This window comes from Zootoca vivipara, chromosome 5, assembly GCF_965207765.1.
Source record: "Zootoca vivipara chromosome 5, rZooViv2.hap1.1, whole genome shotgun sequence".
Taxonomy (NCBI): Eukaryota; Metazoa; Chordata; class Lepidosauria; order Squamata; family Lacertidae; genus Zootoca; species Zootoca vivipara.
The window spans coordinates 33,523,085-33,534,887 of record NC_142588.1 but is presented as its reverse complement, the minus strand read 5'-3'; the positions used below and the strand labels follow the sequence as shown (position 1 = coordinate 33,534,887).

At 47.2% G+C, this 11,803-nt stretch overlaps 1 long non-coding RNA gene across 1 annotated transcript; it reads left to right on the top strand.

Annotated features, from left to right (window-relative positions):
- The first annotated feature begins 1,117 nt into the window (after positions 1 to 1,117).
- On the top strand, positions 1,118 to 2,815 carry LOC148685639 (uncharacterized). Its single transcript, XR_015950190.1, has 2 exons — positions 1,118 to 1,615; positions 2,375 to 2,815. It is a non-coding gene; the product is annotated as an uncharacterized LOC148685639 (long non-coding RNA).
- The last annotated feature ends 8,988 nt before the right edge of the window (positions 2,816 to 11,803 follow it).

Below are 11,803 nucleotides of genomic sequence, written 5' to 3'. Positions count from 1 at the left end.
CCGGATGACCCACAGCAAGCATGTCAAGAGGCATGCCTGCAGAAGAAGATTCTTTGGCATCACTGGCTATCTTGAATTCGAGCCAGTGATGCGAAGGGACAGTTTTTCCTTTACTGGTGGGCTTTCAGCCATACATGCTGAGGAAGATCCTTTGCTGGTGCTTCAAAGAAAGATTCAAGATTGCTGTCTGAGAGTGCTCCCATGCCTTCCTTTGCATCAAAAAGCGGACATTTCTTTAATTTGGAGTCTTTTCCTGTCACTGTGCAAGTCTATGCTTCATTTTAGCTGCAGCTTCCCCACATCTGATGTCATATAGGACAACCTGATGCAGGTAAGCCTCCACGGCCTGCCAGAGGTTCTGCAGTCCTTGTTTATGTATTGAATCTGTACAAGAGGAAGCAGGGCAGTGGTTCTTCTAGAAAGCTGATACTTCTGTGCAGAGAGTACAGATTATGGGCAGACAGATCTATCTACTGCAGCCAGTGTCCCCCCCCCTCTTCCTGCTATGATCTGAGCTGTGCTTTTGGCTTTTCAAAATCTCTCTTCCCTCCACCCACCAGCGTTTGGCATGTTTATCCAGTCAAATGTTTATGAAGTGCCTTTTTTAAAAAGCCAATCCTTAAAATAATAATACTTGAAACAGTGCGCTGGGCAGAATCCCATATTTTTTTTCTGGATTAAAACTGGAGGCACCATTTCCTTTGGCACTCAGAAAGAGTACAGAAAACTGCCTTATAATGAATCAGACATGTAGCTCAGTGCTGAAGGGGTTCTCCAGGGTTTCAGATAGGAATCATATGCATCTGGAGATGTTGGGGATTGAACCCAAAATCTTCTGCATGTGAATTAAGTGCTCTGCCCCTGAGTTGTAGCTCTTCCCACCCTCTTCTCACAATTGCACCTGTATATTTTATTTTCTTTTTAATTTTTTTTTTAGATTTTAAAAATCCTTTATTAAATGATCAAATAAAAATAGATACATATTCAACTAAATACATACATAATTGACTAAAAATACATACCAGTAGAACATATGATAGACAATTATTTCATTGAGTTAAAGATAAAGGTAAAGGGACCCCTGACCATTAGGTCCAATCGTGACCGACTCTGGGGTTGCACGCTCATCTCGCATTATTGGCCGAGGGAGCCGGCGTACAGCTTCCAGGTCAGGTGGCCAACATGACAAAGCCGCTTCTGGCAAACCAGCACATGGAAACGCCGTTTACCTTCCCGCTGTAGCGGTTCCCATTTATCTACTTGCATTTTGACGTGCTTTCAAACTGCTAGGTTGGCAGGAGCTGGGACCAAGCAACGGGAGCTCACTCCGTCACAGGGATTCGAACCACAGACCTTCTGATCAGCAAGCCCTAGGCTCAGTGGTTTAACCACAGCGCCACCTGTATCAATTTTCCTGGAAAAGAAAAGAAGAAGGAAAGAGAAAAGTTAATCCGTAAAAGGAACGGGAAAGTAAAGAAGAAAAAGAAGAGGGGGGGGGAAGATAAGGGTAAAGAATAAGAAAAAAAGAAACAAAAATACATTGCAGAATAACGTTATACAACATTTGAGACTTCCACCGCTTCTCCATACAGTACTTATTTCTATATACATGAAGGTAATCTGACTTTTTGTTATTTTTCTCATCTTAATTTATTTCCCATCATAAATTTGTATTGTCCCGTTTTCCACTTCCTGCAAGGTTATTCTAGACACAACCAGGTTCTTGTTCCCAGACCTTGTTTCCCTAAATATTCATTAATCCAGTTCATTTGTATTGGATTAAATTCATCAGTTTTGCTAGTTCTAGATATTCGCATAGCTTATCTATCCACTCCCCCTTTGTTGGGGTGTTTTGCACCTGTATATTTTCTTGCTCAGCTTCCATAACAAGGGATAGAAAGAGATGCAGTGAAACTTCCTTTCTAGGTAAAGCTGCCACATTTCCAGGGGAGGCTGAATGGAAAATTGGCGATTCCTTATAAAGCACCAGAAACACCTATAAAGAAACACTGTGCACGAGTCTCCATGGATTGCTAGTATTAGAACGATCCAAGGAATAACAACAGACCTTCTTAAGTTCAGAAGATTTCATGTATATATAATGAACATCATTCTTAAATAAATAAACACCTCATGCAAAAACAGACTGCATGAAAGCTGAGTGTAATGGGAAGAGTACCGTAATCATGAAGACTTTGGAGGGAAGAACTGGTATATATTTTTGTTTCTTTAGAATGAAGGATTAAGGATGGGTTTCTCTCCCTCCAAGATTAAGTTAATTTACCCCTTCTTTTTCAAATGCAATAGAAAACCCAAATTTGATAAATGGCTATTGTTTTACTGATTTGTTAATTATTTTGTATGATTTATACAGGCCTCGGTCCTGTATACCTGAAGGAGCATCTCCACCCCCATCGTTCAGCCCGGACACTGAGATCCAGCGCCGAGGTCCTTCTGGCAGTTCCCTCCCTGCAAGAAGTGAGGTTACAGGGAACCAGGCAGAGGGTCTTCTCGGTAGTGGCACCCGCCCTGTGGAACGCCCTCCCATCAGATGTCAAGGCAATAAGCAACTATTTTACTTTTAAAAGACAACTGAAGGCGGCCCTGTTTAGGGAAGTTTTTAATGTTTGATGCTGTATTGTTTTTAATATTCGGTTGGAAGCCGCCCAGAGTGGCTGGGGAAACTCAGCCAGATGGGCGTGGTATAAATAAAATAATAATAATAATAATAATAATAATAATAATAATAATAATAATAATAAATGTTGTAATAGGATTGCCATACATCCAGGTTTTCAAACAGTGAAATTAGCCTACCATGTTGTAATTGCGATGTTTGTTATTATTTATTGTATGTAAGGCACTTTGCCCACTCATTCAGAGATTACCTTGACCAGGGCAGGGAAGGTCAATGCAATGCAGCCTGTTCCCACCCATCAGGTATAGAGCAGTGGGTGTACATACAGATGTTTTGCCATATGGGACTGAGCAGCAACCTTCCACCGCCCTCTTCCTCCTCCAGCGGAGGTGCATAGCACCCGTGGCTGGCCAAATTATTTTGCCACCTGGGTCAGAAAATCCCACACAAGCACCTCCTCTTCTCTCTGTCAGGAAAAGTGCAATAATAATAATCGATAAAATAACAAAGAATCTGCTGCCATTTCACGACACTCCACGCATGCCACCTAAGGCAGCTACCTCATTCTGCCTAATGTCAAGGATGGCGTACTTTAGCCCGCTTTCAACTTGCAGTCGTGAATCATGCTGATAGCCCACGCCGTTTGGTTTGCATTCATCTCCCTTCATTGGGTAAAGAAAGGGTGACTACCGTGTTTCCCCCTTTTTAAGACGGAGTCATAATATAAGCCATGGCAGGATTTTAAAGCCTTTGTAAAATATAAGACATACCCCGAAAATAAGCCATGCCTGCAGGGTCGGCTCCCAGCAGCGCTGGGCATGGGAGAGAGGAGACTGAGCAGCCACTGTGGCATTGCGCTGCCAGAGACTCGCAGCCACTGAGGAGCTTGCGGCGCCGGGGCTTGCAGGCGGCTCTCGCCTTGCCGCCCTTTCTCCTGCTCCCGGGGGAGACGTGGCTTCTATTCCCCATTGCCAAGGAAACAGCCCGGGGGAGAGACGCCAGAGCTGAGGCGCCCCCCGCCCGCGGATCCCACGTGCCGCCGAAAACGGCAATGCTTAGGGCCCCCCACTCCTCGCCCGAAGTGGAGTAAGGCCCCCCGAGCGGTCCAGGGCTTGCTTCCGAATGCGCAGGGACAGGACTGCGCTGTTAAACTCTTTGCAAACTCCTTGCCCAAAAGAAAGCTGTCCTGCAGAGTGCCGGATCGAGGAGCCGGTCTGCAGAGTCAGCGCCCAGCAGCGCGGCGCTGGATTGAGGAGGCGGTGCTTCGTGCGGAGCTGCTGGGCGCCGACCCGGCAGGCCGCTTCCTCGATCCGGCGGCCTCCCGGGTGGGCGCCCAGCAGCGCCGTGCGGAGCACCGGATCGAGGAAGCGGCCTGCCGGGTCGGCGCCCAGCAGCTCCGCACGAAGCACCGCCTCCTCAATCCAGCGCCGTGCTGCTGGGCGCTGACTCTACAGACCGGCGGTGCTCCGCGCGGCGCTGCTGGGCGCCAACCCGGGAGGCCGCCAGATCGAGGAAGCGGCCTGCCGGGTCGGCGCCCAGCAGCTCCGCACGAAGCACCGCCTCCTCAATCCAGCGCCGCGCTGCTGGGCGCTGACTCTGCAGACCGGCTCCTCGATCCGGCACTCTGCAGGACAGCTTTCTTTTGGGCAAGGAGTTTGCAAAGAGTTTAACAGCGCAGTCCTGTCCCTGCGCATTCGGAAGCAAGCCCTGGACCGCTCGGGGGGCCTTACTCCACTTCGGGCGAGGAGTGGGGGGCCCTAAGCATTGCCGTTTTCGGCGGCACGTGGGATCCGCGGGCGGGGGGCGCCTCAGCTCTGGCGTCTCTCCCCCGGGCTGTTTCCTTGGCAATGGGGAATAGAAGCCACGTCTCCCCCGGGAGCAGGAGAAAGGGCGGAAAGGCGAGAGCCGCCCGCAAGCCCCGGCGCCGCAAGCTCCTCAGTGGCTGCGAGTCTCTGGCAGCGCGATGCCGCAGTGGCTGCTCAGTCTCCTGCTCTCTCCAGTGTCCAGCACCGGCGCAGCTGGGCACCGACCCTGCAGGCTGCCTCCGGAACCCAGCAGCAGCAACGCTGGCTGCCGTAATTACAGTTAAAAAAAAATTAAAAAGACACCCCCCCGAAAATAAGCCATAGGCTTATTTTCTTGGGTAAAATAAATATAAGACGGTGTCTTAAAATGTGGGAAACACGGTATTTGTGTGGTATATAACTGTGGAATTCCTGGCATTCATGACTTCCTCAGCACGCTGTCATGCCTCTGCTTCCGCCTTTGCGTCTGGACCTGCCAATATTAGATCCCAGTTTCCAATTTGGGGAGAGACATTTTTTGGATGGAATCTGATAGGCACATGCCATGCAATCTGCCATTATTATTATTTAAACAGAGCAGTAGGAAATCTGTCTCTCACCCACAGGAAAAGCTATGAGTTGCACAGATGTATTTATTTATTTCCAAGAAGATAATACGCCTTGCATATTGCGCTCAGAATGCGCACTGCGGCCCTCTGCAGGATTTCCAAGGAGCTGCTAACTTCATCCCACAGGGACAACGTGAGCTTTTTCCTGTTTGGGGGCCCATGAGCATCTCTATCTCCACATGGGTGTGCTTGCCACATTGCAGCTGTGTTTGCTGAAAACAGGGGGAGCTTGATATGCATAGCACTCCTCAATCCGCAGAAAAGGGCACATTCAACACAGACATTTTCGTCCATGGGCAATACCCTCAAAATGATATCTCGCTTTGATTGCAGCCAGCAGGCAACATCCAGTCAAATTGTTTTGCCATTTGAAGGAGCTGAATCTGTCACATACAATTCTGTGTATGCCAAGCCTTTCAGGTAGACCACTTTCCCCATGCCTGACACATCATAAATGAAATCAGGTGCTGGAAACTTCGCTAAAGCGAAGCAGAATCGGGAGTACCCTCTAAACACGCCTAAGTCTTCTTTTGAATAATAATAAAATATTAGTGCGTTTGATGAGGCAAAGGGTCTTCCTTTAGCAGGTGTGGCTCACATGTACATAATTATATTACAGAAACAATGCAATCTTCACCCCTAGGAAATCAAACCTATGATATATGGTGGGCCTGGAGCCTCTGAAACATCTCACTACTCAGACCTTGATGTGTGTGTAACTTTAGGCAAATTTTGCCTTTTTTGCATAATTTATTCAGCAATTTATACTCTACCTCTCTTTTAAATCGGAACCAGTGAAGGCAGTGAAGGTCCTGTGTGAGTGCCTGGAGGCGGTTGGAGGATGGATGACGGTTAATGGATTGAGGTTGAATCCTGACAAGACAGAAGTACTGCTCTTGGGGGACAGGGGACGGGCTGGTGTGGAGGACTCCCTGGTCATGAATGGGGTAACTGTGCCCCTGAAGGACCAGGTGCGCAGCCTGGTAGTCATTTTGGACTCACAGCTGTCCATGGAGGAGGTGCAGGTCAATTCTGTGTCTAGGGCAGCTGTCTATCAGCTCCATCTGGTACGCAGGCTGAGACCCTACCTGCCTGCAGACTGCCTCACCAGAGTGGTGCATGCTCTGCTTATCTCTCTAGTTATCTGGAAACCCAGCCAGATGGGCGGGGTACAAATTATAAATTATTATTATTATTATTATTATTATTATTATTATTATTATGATTATAGCAAGCACAAGCAAGCTTTTCTTGGTGTACAAAATTCTTCATCTGCTTTAACATACCCTTCAACATTTCTCCAATGAAAATAGGGGTGTCCTATTTAATAATGGTAGTAGTAATATTATTTATACCCTGCCCATCTGACTGGGTTGCCCCAGAGACTCAAGGTGTCTTCCAACGTATATAAAAACCTAATAAAACATTAAACATTAAAAAAACTTCCCTGTACAGGGCTGCCTTCAGATGTCTCCTAACCATAGCTGTCAACTTTTGCATTGAAAAATAAGGGATCAGCAGACTCACCCAGCGGCGCGGCACTGGAAGTCGTTTCTGCGCATGTCTGGACATGCGCAGAAGCGACTTCCGGTGCCGGCTCTGCCCATGTCTGGGCACCGATGTGCAGAAGTGATTTTCTTTCGGTGTCCAGACATGGGCAGAGCTGTGCAGCACCAGAAATCAGTTCTGCACATGCCCAGGCGCAGAGGCAATTTTCGGCAGCACTCGGCAAGTGAGTGAGCAGCCAGCCGCCAAGTGAGGTGTTTTACCGGGTGGTGGCTGGCTGCTTGCTCGCAGGGGGGCGCACCGAGTGGAGCCTCCCCAGCCAGCAGGGAGGGAGAGGAGCTGCTTCCTTGGAAATCCCGTAAATTTACGGGGTATTTAACAATCTGTGATCACGGCGGGAAACGGATTTAAATCTAGGGGTTTCCCATCAAAAACGGGAGGGTTGACAGCTATGCTCCTAATGGTTGTATAGTTACTTATCTCTTTGGCTCGGGGGTCACATAACTCCTTTGCCTCCCTTGAAATGGGGATCTCCTAAGGAAAAGCTGGACATTTTGAGATCAAATCAGAAACTGGGATGGCTTCTGTAAATCTGGGACTGTCCCTTGAAAATAGGGACACTTGGAGGGTCTACTTTTAGCTCTCTAAGGAACTATTGATCACAGACCAAGCATTTTTACAATTCTTTCTCATCATCTTTTCAGTATGTCAACACCCTGAAATGCCCCTTGCCTTTTGGCCTGCATTTAGCAAATAGCAAGCTTGTCATCCTGATAAAAAAGATTAGCTAGGCCCCGATCAAAATTAGCAGCCTGTGCCCTTTCCCCAGACACTTCTGTCTGCCTAAATTTAATTTGGGGTGTTCAACGAAAGTGAGGCTCCTGATTAGTTAGCGTAAGGATGAAATTTGATATTGCAGATATGCTGGCTGGGGAATTTAGAATATGGCGGAAGTCCAGCTTTGCCAGAATAAACCCAGACGTGGCTCTCATGAAATGAGATATCGTGAATATGGCAGTGCGACTCCAAGTTGGTTTGTCTAAAGCACTGGCCCATCTGCACTGGGCCCAGAGGTACGAGGGGCCAGAGACATAAGCATAATGTTGACATGATAAGGGAGAAGCAGACATAGACAGGCAGTGTAGTGTAGTGTAGTGGGTAGAGTGTTGGACTACTAGGTATAAATGGGTATAAATGCAATAAGTAGATAATATGCCAAACCCTGTATGCCTTTACGCCACAGTCACATTGCCAGCAGCATTACACTAGTGAGGAAATCCGTGCATCAAACTCAATGGAAGAAAAAAAAATACTGCCCCCCCTGCCCCCGAAACTCCACCACCACAACTGACCATAGGATTCAGACCAACTCTGTGTCCATTTACAACCCACCAAAATCAGTATATAAGCACCAGATGGAAAGACTATAACTGAGGTGTAAGGGTACGTTGTTATTTAGTCGTTTAGTCGTGTCCGACTCTTCGTGACCCCATGGACCAGAGCACGCCAGGCACTCCTGTCTTCCACTGCCTCCCGCAGTTTGGTCAGACTCATGTTGGTGGCTTTGAGAACACTGTCCAGCCATCTTGTCCTCTGTCGTCCCCTTCTCCTAGTGCCCTCCATCTTTCCCAACATCAGGGTCTTTTCTAGGGAGTCTTCTCTTCTCCTCTCCTCTTCTCATGAGGTGGCCAAAGTATTGGAGCCTCAGCTTCAGGATCTGTCCTTCCAGTGAGCACTCAGGGCTGATTTCCTTCAGAATGAATAAGTTTGATCTTCTTGCAGTCCATGGGACTCTCAACATAGCCCCTATATTTCTCTGGCCTTGTGTTATGCACACAAGAGAGAACATTGGTACGGGAACCATGGACGTCTTGTCAGCAAGAAGGGTGCATTTCTGATGCTTGTCTGCTCAGAACTCCTATGGTTTTTTTCTGTCACGGGACTCCTCCTGATACAAACACCGAACAAGACACATGCACACAGGCTCTGCTACCATTCTTCCCCATCAACGTTGTGAATTTTGGGGCAAGTGCCTCAGGCAGCAGTTCAAAGGGCCGGGCTTGGGCTGCAGCGATGTGCTCCTCTGCTAGGACACATAGTACACACAGTTTGTCTTAACTTGCAAAGCTGGCAACGGGGACCTGCATTACCAGTGCTGCCTGTATGTTCTCTGCTTCCTCTCTTATAAGACAGGGATAAATTTGCAGAAAAGGAGAGCCAGTTTCCACACCACACAGATAATGTGGGGCCTGTGTATGCCTGTCTCCATCTGTGTGTGGCGGCTGAGACACTGGGATCACTGACCAGCATTTGGACGTGCATGTTGTGATCAAAAACACATTCATCGTGCATGCATTGTTGGTCCACCCCTGTGATGCAGATTCTCTTCCTGTGGGTCTATGGGTCTTTATCTTTAACCTGGACTTGAAGGAGATAGCCCACCAAGTAGAGGACACCCTCAAACAATAGAGGACTGTCCTTTATAAAGTAGAACCCAAGGCGAACTGACACCCACAGCCACTTTGCAGCCACTTTGCTGTTGTGCGGTCCCATCCCACTGAGGAATGAGTCTGTGATTCATGCCATGACCATGTGAACATAGCTACCATAGTCATGTGTATCCAGGGTCATTCACAGCTCTGCTTTCAGATGTTTTCATTCAATATCTCCCCAGTGCTTCTTTCAGAAACAGCAATTTCCTGAGGTATAACCGGGACTTACTGAGCGCATGTAGACACACCACACATTAAACATAATTTCTCATTGCTTTCAGCTTTGCTAATGTCCATAAAGGCCAGAGTCACCATGCCCTTCTGTTTCCCCTCCTTCCCCCAAGCCGAGAACCGGGCTCTTGAAGACTGTATATCATAATGACCCGAGGAGGCCAATTCCAATCTGGCAGGAAAACTGCTAACTCCCAGTTTCTAATGCAATTAAGGCACAAGATTGTTCTGCCAATGTCTTAAACAGAACACTTTTCATGAGTCAGTAGTCAGCATCCCAGTTGAGATGGGTCAAGCTGTTTCTCATGTAAAGGCACCAGAATGTTAATGAATGCCTTACATGTGAATATTAATTAGCACAGAAGAAGGCTAATTTGTAGCCAGTGTAGGCACTCCCACGAAAAATCCAGTTTCCCCTTGGTAAACACAGCATCTGGGACAAAATGTTCACCTTCAAAAATAAAACAAAATACTGGTTTCTCTTGGAACTGAGAAAATGAACACATTGCTTTGATTGTAAGAAGTGAGTTATTCAACCAGTTTGGTCCTACTGTGTGTGTGTGTGTGTGTGTGCTTGCTTGTTTTTCTTTTCAGCCTATGGCACGTCCAAGCATAACAGTACTTTGGATCTTGGCTGAAGTTTCTAAGGCATGTCTGGGAAGCATGCAGATGTGATAAACAAGTTTTAAACTACCGTAAGTAGCAAGCATGTACAAATGGCGGTGAGCTGGCCTAGATCTCATTGTCTTGCCACATGTACAGGTGGAAAGGCAAAATTAAAGCCCACATAATCTTCTGTGCGGACTCTTCCCTTTTTGCAGAAGAACCCAACTGATGCAACAACAACAAAGCGATAAAACATTTTTTTAAAAAAAACTTCCCTAAACATGGCTGCCTTCAGATGTCTTCTAAAAGTCAGATATTGTTTATTTCCTTGACACCTGATGGGAGGGCATTCCACAGGCCACTACTGAGAAGGCCCTGGTTCCCTGTAACTTCGCTTCTCGCAGTGAGGGAATCACCAGGAGGCCCTCGGACCTGGACATCAGTGTCTGGGCTTAACGATGAGAGACACTCCAGGTATACTGGGCCAAGGCTGGACTGGTTGGATGCAAAGGAATGCTGGGAGGAAGCAGCTGGGGAACCCCCAAGGGAAGAAGGCTCAGAGCCTAGGAAGTGGTGGTAGGACAACAGAGAGTAGCCACAGGAAGAAGACTGGGAAGAGGTGTCAGAAGCCAAGGAGGTAACAGGGCTTAGTGAGCTGGGAGAGTCTGTGGCAGAGAGGCGTCCAGAGAATCAAAGGGAGAAACTGAAGCAGCAGAGGAGGATGCGGGAGGCCAAGAGGCAGAGACGAGTCAGGTGAAGTCATGGGTGTCTCCTCCTCCTGCTGTGATAAGCTCCCCTCCCTCCTTGTCTCCCAGAGCCAGAAGAGGCATGAAAAGGGCAGAGAGAATGGCAATACGCAGACATAGTCTTTGATTGCTTGGAAGAAACAAAACCTGACCGATCTGTCCATCCGCAGGTGGTTAATGTGCATATTACTTCACTTTGAAACATGATAAGCCCACCCTGCTGCATGTGGGGACCTCCCTGTTCATTCTGCTGAGCCCCCCCCCCAAAGATATCTGTCCTGGAGTGCAACACTGCATATTTCTTTCTCTTATTTCTGTCTTTGCCTTCCAGGTGTTCCAAAGTTTCTCCGTAATCAGAAACTTCAGAAGCCATGCCCCCCCCCCTTAAGGCAGGTTGATTAGCCTTGATTGTGTGAATAACTTTCTGCTATCAGTCTTCCACTTGGATCCTTCTACTCCTGCATTTTTCCAGCAGAGCAGATCCTTCAGTCTGTCAGTGACTTTTTCTCTTGCTCAGGATTGCCAAATGGAGCCGATTTTATTACTCTCTTAAAAAGTAGGTGGAAAATCACGTGACTCTTTACTGCACCAGTAAAAGGATTTTTATTATAAGCGGCCACTCACTTTTCATTTGTCTTTCTTCAGTGCATCCATTGGCAATGCCACCTGACATATTACCGATTCAGCAATAATTCATTCATTTCAGCACCTCTCATTTTAGGGATTTGACACATTTCCAAAAATGGGCTCATAGAGGATTTAGGGGTGTGTGAGAGAGAGGGAGGGAGGGGAAAAGGGATAGATACTAAGGCTTCTCCTCAAGACTCGATTTTCATTGGCATTAGTTTCTGGAAAAATTTAACAGGTTAAAGGCAGAAAAAGGCACCAGGCAAACATAAGTTATTATTTCCTTAGGAGTGTGAATAGAAGGCTGAAGACAGGAACTTTAAAACTCACAACACAGTCATTATACACTTACAAAATACGGCTCTGTCCGAGCATCCTTTGAAAAAACTGGGGCAATCCCATTTAATACACATTTAAAGTACAATACTCTCCCAAAAGAATCCCGGGAACTATAGTTTGTCAAGGATGCTGAAAATTGTAGGGAATACACTGCAGCTCCCAGGATTCTTTGGGACAATCCATGTACTTTAAAATGTGCTTCAGA